Genomic DNA, 7,101 nt, shown 5'->3' with positions numbered 1-7,101 from the left:
GGCAAAGAGACTCTGAAGATCTTGTACTGGGGTACCGTACACAAAGGATTTCAAACGTCCCCTCAAACAAAATGTCCCACATTCTGGAAACATCCCCCAGGCTGTGGCTAAGCCATGTCTCCGCTATATCCTTTCTTTCAGGAGTGCTAGTTCTGCAAGGTTCGCAGGAGAGCTTCTGTAAAGTTTGGAAGGTAGGAGACGAGATACTGGCAGAAGTAAGGCTGTGAGTACCGGCCGTGAGTCGTGCTTCGGTAGCTCAGTTGGTAGAGCACTTGCCCGCGAAAGGCAAAGGTCCCGAGTTCGAGTCTCGGTCGGGCGCACAGTTTTAATCTGCCAGGAAGTTTCATATCAGCGCACACTCCGCTGCAGAGTGAAATCTCATTCTGGAAACATCCCCCAGGCTGTGGCTAAGCCATGTCTCCGCTATATCTTTTCTTTCAGGAGTGCTAGTTTTGCAAGGTTCGCAGGAGAGCTTCTGTAAAGTTTGGAAGGTAGGAGACGAGATAATGGCAGAAGTAAGGCTGTGAGTACCGGGCGTGAGTCGTGCTTCGGTAGCTCAGTTGGTAGAGCACTTGCCCGCGAAAGGCAAAGGTCCCGAGTTCGAGTCTCGGTCGGGCACACAGTTTTAATCTGCCAGGAAGTTTCAAAATGTCCCACGTTCCAGAAGACGATGATCAATGGCTTCAAACGTTTTCCTGTCGGGGCGTCTTCGTCCTGGAAATCTCTCCCGGTAAAAACGCTGTGCGCGAGCGCCATTGCCGTCAATTAATCCATACATCAACTGGGCATCTGTCATCTCTGCGTTTGTGCACACTGGCACTGCACGAGACAAGTCTGTGATTAACTCCACGTGTGTCTGCAACGCTCGTACCGATCGCTGGAACAGAAGATGTTACCTGTAAACAAGCAATGACACACATAAAACAAAATATTGGCGGTGCGCAACGTAACCAGACGTCACTAAGAGTGGAAGTTCCCCAAGATTCTTGTTTGTTGCCCACGATTGATGAGTTGGAGAAAACGAGTTGTAACATGGAACCAAAGCGTTTCCAGACCCATGTTTATGTAACATAATTCCTTCGTCTACGTGTGACGAATGTGTCCTGCCATTTGTGCCGTACATTTTGTCACACCCTTCATAATGCGTCATTAAGCGGAGCAGTCGCGAATTTTGTCCTGTTCGTTGTCGGGCCAGTGCGAGGAAAGGAGAAGACAGAAAATTTAAAAACTGTGACATGGTGACAGACAAATAATAAACGAAATTCAATCAGTGATACTGATATGAAAGGTTCTATAGGCTTCTGTGCTTCAAAGACTAATAACTGAACACACACACACACACACACACACACACACACACACACACACACCTCCCCGCAAAAAATAAAAGAAAACATTTAAATGTGAATAGACACCGTGCTAAGTGTAACCTTCCCACAAAAATATGAAAATGAAAAGAATGGAATTAAATTGCAAATAGTGCCAAAAGTTAGCTTCCCACAGTAATAAAACTCAATGATAATAAAAATGTGCAAAAATGTTAAGTCCCCATAAAATTAACGTTAAGGTGAACCTGATAAATTTTATAAGGCCAGCTGCGCTGACATTAGGCCCTGTGCAATATTTAATCTGATAAATTGATTCAGGGAGGAAAAGCATAGGAAATATTGTTTCAATTGTAATGATTCTTTTCTTAAAAACGATTGCTTTGAAAACGAAATTATTATTGGGGCATTTCTTGAACAAATTAATTACAATTACCATACATTATTGGCTGAGCGCAATGCTGCTTCATTACCTTCGCCAACAACCTCGTCCAGAACCGTGACCAGAGATGGAGGGAGAGCACGCCGCCGACCCATGTCGACGCCCGCTCAGTACAACCGTCCACTCGCAACAACCACTGCTCTCCAACTGCCCGAACTCTCGCGCGGTCAAGCGCAGACCAGTAACGATAAATAACTCTCTGGTCAGAGATTCTGTCATGCCTCGCCATCGCTGTCAATGAATACACTGAATACATACGTGTTTCAACACACACACACATACACACACGCATTTCAGATATTGCGGAAATCGAAATTGCTGTTGACGCGCGGTTTATCACAGAATGGATTTGTAGTCAGGGGCTCTTTTTGTTGCCAACAAACGGATATTAATTATACTTAATAAGTGTATTTCTTGTGCAAACATACACTTTTTTAAATGGAACAATGATTATTGACTTTCTTTAAAGTCAGTACCGCCATTAGACGGTTATTTATTTACAGTGTTACATTTACACTTACACAATCATGATTTGGGCTTCAAAGTGCCGTTATCAAGTGTTTAAGTGTTATAAATTGCTTGGGATGGCACACTGCCGTATTAAAATACAGTATTAGACACATTGACTAAGAGTCGAAATTTCTAGCACAGCCAACTACTTTGTTTCGTTACAGTGTACACCATCTTATGAAAAAATTATAAAATGATTATTGACATTAACAGATTAAAACTAGGGTAAATTAGAATGTCAGTGGTGCTGGCTGCAGGATTATAGTGCGGGTGGTTTTCGAGATATCGTGTTTTCAAAAGTTTCCACTCCGTCACTTGTTTGTGCCATTCAACCTGCGTTGTTGCTAGGTATGATGTTATGTTTGCTTACAGTGTGCTTGTGTGTTCCTTGAGTGCAATACGACCTTTTAGTCAAAAATGGTTCAAATGGCTCTGAGCACTATGGGACTTAACATCTATGGTCATCAGTCCCCTAGAACTTAGAACTACACTCCTGGAAATGGAAAAAAGAACACATTGACACCGGTGTGTCAGACCCACCATACTTGCTCCGGACACTGCGAGAGGGCTGTACAAGCAATGATCACACGCACGGCACAGCGGACAGCGGACAGCGGACAGCGGTGTTGGCCGTCGAATGGCGCTAGCTGCGCAGCATTTGTGCACCGCCGCCGTCAGTGTCAGCCAGTTTGCCGTGGCATACGGAGCTCCATCGCAGTCTTTAACACTGGTAGCATGCCGCGACAGCGTGGACGTGAACCGTATGTGCAGTTGACGGACTTTGAACGAGGGCGTATAGTGGGCATGCGGGAGGCCGGGTGGACGTACCGCCGAATTGCTCAACACGTGGGGCGTGAGGTCTCCACAGTACATCGATGTTGTCGCCAGTGGTCGGCGGAAGGTGCACGTGCCCGTCGACCTGGGACCGGACCGCAGCGACGCACGGATGCACGCCAAGACCGTAGGATCCTACGCAGTGCCGTAGGGGACCGCACCGCCACTTCCCAGCAAATTAGGGACACTGTTGCTCCTGGGGTATCGGCGAGGACCATTCGCAACCGTCTCCATGAAGCTGGGCTACGGTCCCGCACACCGTTAGGCCGTCTTCCGCTCACGCCCCAACATCGTGCAGCCCGCCTCCAGTGGTGTCGCGACAGGCGTGAATGGAGGGACGAATGGAGACGTGTCATCTTCAGCGATGAGAGTCGCTTCTGCCTTGGTGCCAATGATGGTCGTATGCGTGTTTGGCGCCGTGCAGGTGAGCGCCACAATCAGGACTGCATACGACCGAGGCACACAGGGCCAACACCCGGCATCATGGTGTGGGGAGCGATCTCCTACACTGGCCGTACACCACTGGTGATCGTCGAGGGGACACTGAATAGTGCACGGTACATCCAAACCGTCATCGAACCCATCGTTCTACCATTCCTAGACCGGCAAGGGAACTTGCTGTTCCAACAGGACAATGCACGTCCGCATGTATCCCGTGCCACCCAACGTGCTCTAGAAGGTGTAAGTCAACTACCCTGGCCAGCAAGATCTCCGGATCTGTCCCCCATTGAGCATGTTTGGGACTGGATGAAGCGTCGTCTCACGCGGTCTGCACGTCCAGCACGAACGCTGGTCCAACTGAGGCGCCAGGTGGAAATGGCATGGCAAGCCGTTCCACAGGACTACATCCAGCATCTCTACGATCGCCTCCATTGGAGAATAGCAGCCTGCATTGCTGCGAAAGGTGGATATACACTGTACTAGTGCCGACATTGTGCATGCTCTGTTGCCTGTGTCTATGTGCCTGTGGTTCTGTCAGTGTGATCATGTGATGTATCTGACCCCAGGAATGTGTCAATAAAGTTTCCCCTTCCTGGGACAATGAATTCACGGTGTTCTTATTTCAATTTCCAGGAGTGTATGAATGTTTTAGTTGGACCATTTTTTTCGCTTTGTGATAGACGGCGCTGTAATAGTCACAAACGTATAAGTACGTGGTATCACGTAATATTCTGCCAGTGCGGACGGTATTTGCTTCGTGATGCATTACCCGTGTTAAAATGGACCGTTTACCAATGGCGGAAAAGGTCGATATCGTGTTCATGTATGGCTGTTGTGATCAAATTGCCCAAAGGGCGTGTGGTATGTATGCTGCTCGGTATCCTGGACGACATCATCCAAGTGTCCGGACCGTTCGCCGGATAGTTACGTTATTTAAGGGAACAGGAAGTGTTCAGCCAAGTGTGAAAAGTCAACCAAGACCTGCAACAAATGATGATGCCCAAATAGGTGTTTTAGCTGCAGTCGCGGCTAATCCGCACATCAGTAGCAGACAAATTGCGTGAGAATCTGGAATCTCATAAATGTCGGTGTTGAGAATGCTACATCAACATCGACTGCACCCGTACCATATTTCTATGCACCAGGAATTGCATGGCGACGACTTTGAACGTCGTGTACAGTTCTGCCACTGGGCACCAGAGAAAATATGGGACGATGACAGATTTTTGCATGCGTTCTATTTAGCGACGAAGCGTCATTCACCAACAGCGGTAACATAAGTCGGCATAATATGCATTACTGGGCAACGGAAAATCAACGATGGCTGCGACAAGTGGAACATCAGCGACCTTGGCGGGTTAATGTATGGTGCGGCATTATGGGAGGAAGTATAATTGGCCCCCATTTTATCGATGGCAATCTAAATGGTGCAATGTATGCTGATTTCCTACGTAATGTTCTACCGATGTTATTACAAGATGTTTCACTGCATGACAATGGCGATGTACTTCCAACATGATGGATGTCCGGCACATAGTTCGTGTGCGGTTGAAGCGGTATTGAATAGCATATTTCATGGCAAGTGGATTGATCGTCGAAACACCATACCATGGCCCGCACGTTCACCGGATATGACGTCCCCGGATTTGTTTCTTGGGGAAAGTTGAAGGATATTTGCTATCGTGATCCACCAACAACTCCTGACAACATGCGTCAGCGCATTGTCAATGCATGTGCGAACATCACGGAAGGCGAACTACTCGCTGTTGAGAGGAATGTCGTTAGACGTATTGCCAAACGCACTGAGGTTGACGGACATCATTTTGAGCATTTATTGCATTAATGTGGTATTTACAGGTAATCACGCTGTAACAGCATGCGTTCTCAGAAATGATAAGTTCACGAAAGTACATGTATCACATTGGAACAACCGAAATAAAATGTTCGAACGTACTTAAGTTCTGTATCTTAATTTAAAAAACCTACCTGTTACCAACTGTTCGTCTAAAATTGTGAGCCATATGTTTGTGACTATTACAGCGCCATCTATCACAAAGCGAAAAAAGTGGTCCAACTAAAACATTCATATTTCTTTACGTACTACACGAATATGTAATACAAAATGGGGGTTCCTATTTAAAAAAAAAACGCAGTTGATATCCGTTTGACCTATGGCAGCGCCATCCAGCTGGCCAACCACAGCGCCATCTGGTTTCCCCCTTCAAGCTAGACAAGTTTCGTTCTTTGTAGTTTTTTCGTTTGACACTTATTTCGTGAGATATTTGGCCCGGTCACGATCAATGGACCACCCTGTATATATATAAAAGAAAAAGTAGCAAATTGCCTTCAAATATTACAACGGCTCCCCTTAGAGCTTTGGCTAGAGAAGCCAACACTTTCTAGAATTGGCAAAGATTTGACGTCTTGAGAATTGAGACGACGACTGACAGTGAACCCGTTTCCGCAATGTATGAAAGGCACACGACACGGAACTGCCGTCTTCCAATCTCCCAGGCCCAAAGTGCCAACCGTGATTTCCCATTCTTAGCCTGTTCAGGGAGAACCATAAAAACCCAGCCACTGAAATCTGCCAGGGTCCAGAAGAATTAATAAATTCCCATAGCTTCCCCTCACAGCTGTTGATTCTATATGTCTTTAATGGTCTGACTAGGCAAGCTGTGGGACCTGTCCAGGACAAAGGGGCTAACAGGTTTGGAGCAAGTGAAGGTTGCGAAGCAACTGAATAGTAAGCTTTCTTCCACTTTCCCAGGGCCACAGGGTCCAGAGACATTTATTAGAGCATAAGGAGACACCGAGGTAGGCGCGGATACGAGGTGGGATCATGAAGGTGCTCTCCACAAGCAGCAATTAACTAACAGAATTTATATATTTACACGCATTAACTTTCAGATTTTTTCGGTTAACTTTCCGAAAATAAAGTAGCATGTAAACTACGAGCCATTAAAACGGCAAGAAATCCAAGAAAATTGCATGTAAATGCTTGAGTGAGGGCTAGCCTTTAAGGATAGTGAAACGTACCCTTAGAGAAATTATGATGATGATGCGTTCCATACTTCTTTACAGAGCGTAGGGGAGCGACGCGGGAGAATCGCGCCGCCTTACTAGGCAAGGTCCTAGTGGAGGTGGTTTGCCATTGCCTTCCTCCGACCGTAATGGGGATGAATGATGATGAAGACGACACAATAACACCCAGTCATCTCGAGGCAGGAAAAATTCCTGACCCCGCCGGGAATCGAACCCGGGACCCCGTGCTCGGGAAGCGAGAGCGCTACCGCGAGACCACGAGGGGCGGACAGAAAAATTATAAATGACTGCTTAAACTGACACACAATATTTTTAGCGCAACGCAATCTGACTTTCAAAAATCCCTACAAAAGAATGGCCCTGACTAACAATAACCTATACCTTTAATGAATCACTTACCTCACAAAAATCTTCGTTACTCGAACTACCGCAATACAGCGAGCGCCACTACTGCCAGCTAAATAAAAGATTCAGACTACTGAAGGCACTAACTACTGATAGGCA

General features: G+C 46.6%; 1 non-coding gene across 1 annotated transcript; it reads left to right on the top strand.

The window, feature by feature from the left end:
* Positions 1-245: 245 nt before the first annotated feature.
* Trnas-cga (transfer RNA serine (anticodon CGA)) lies at positions 246-320 on the top strand. Its single transcript has one exon. It is a non-coding gene; the product is annotated as a tRNA-Ser (tRNA).
* Positions 321-7,101: the final 6,781 nt, after the last annotated feature.

The sequence above is a fragment of the Schistocerca cancellata genome, chromosome 1 (assembly GCF_023864275.1).
Source record: "Schistocerca cancellata isolate TAMUIC-IGC-003103 chromosome 1, iqSchCanc2.1, whole genome shotgun sequence".
NCBI classification, from domain to species: domain Eukaryota; kingdom Metazoa; phylum Arthropoda; class Insecta; order Orthoptera; family Acrididae; genus Schistocerca; species Schistocerca cancellata.
This window is presented reverse-complemented; position numbering and strand designations above follow the sequence as displayed.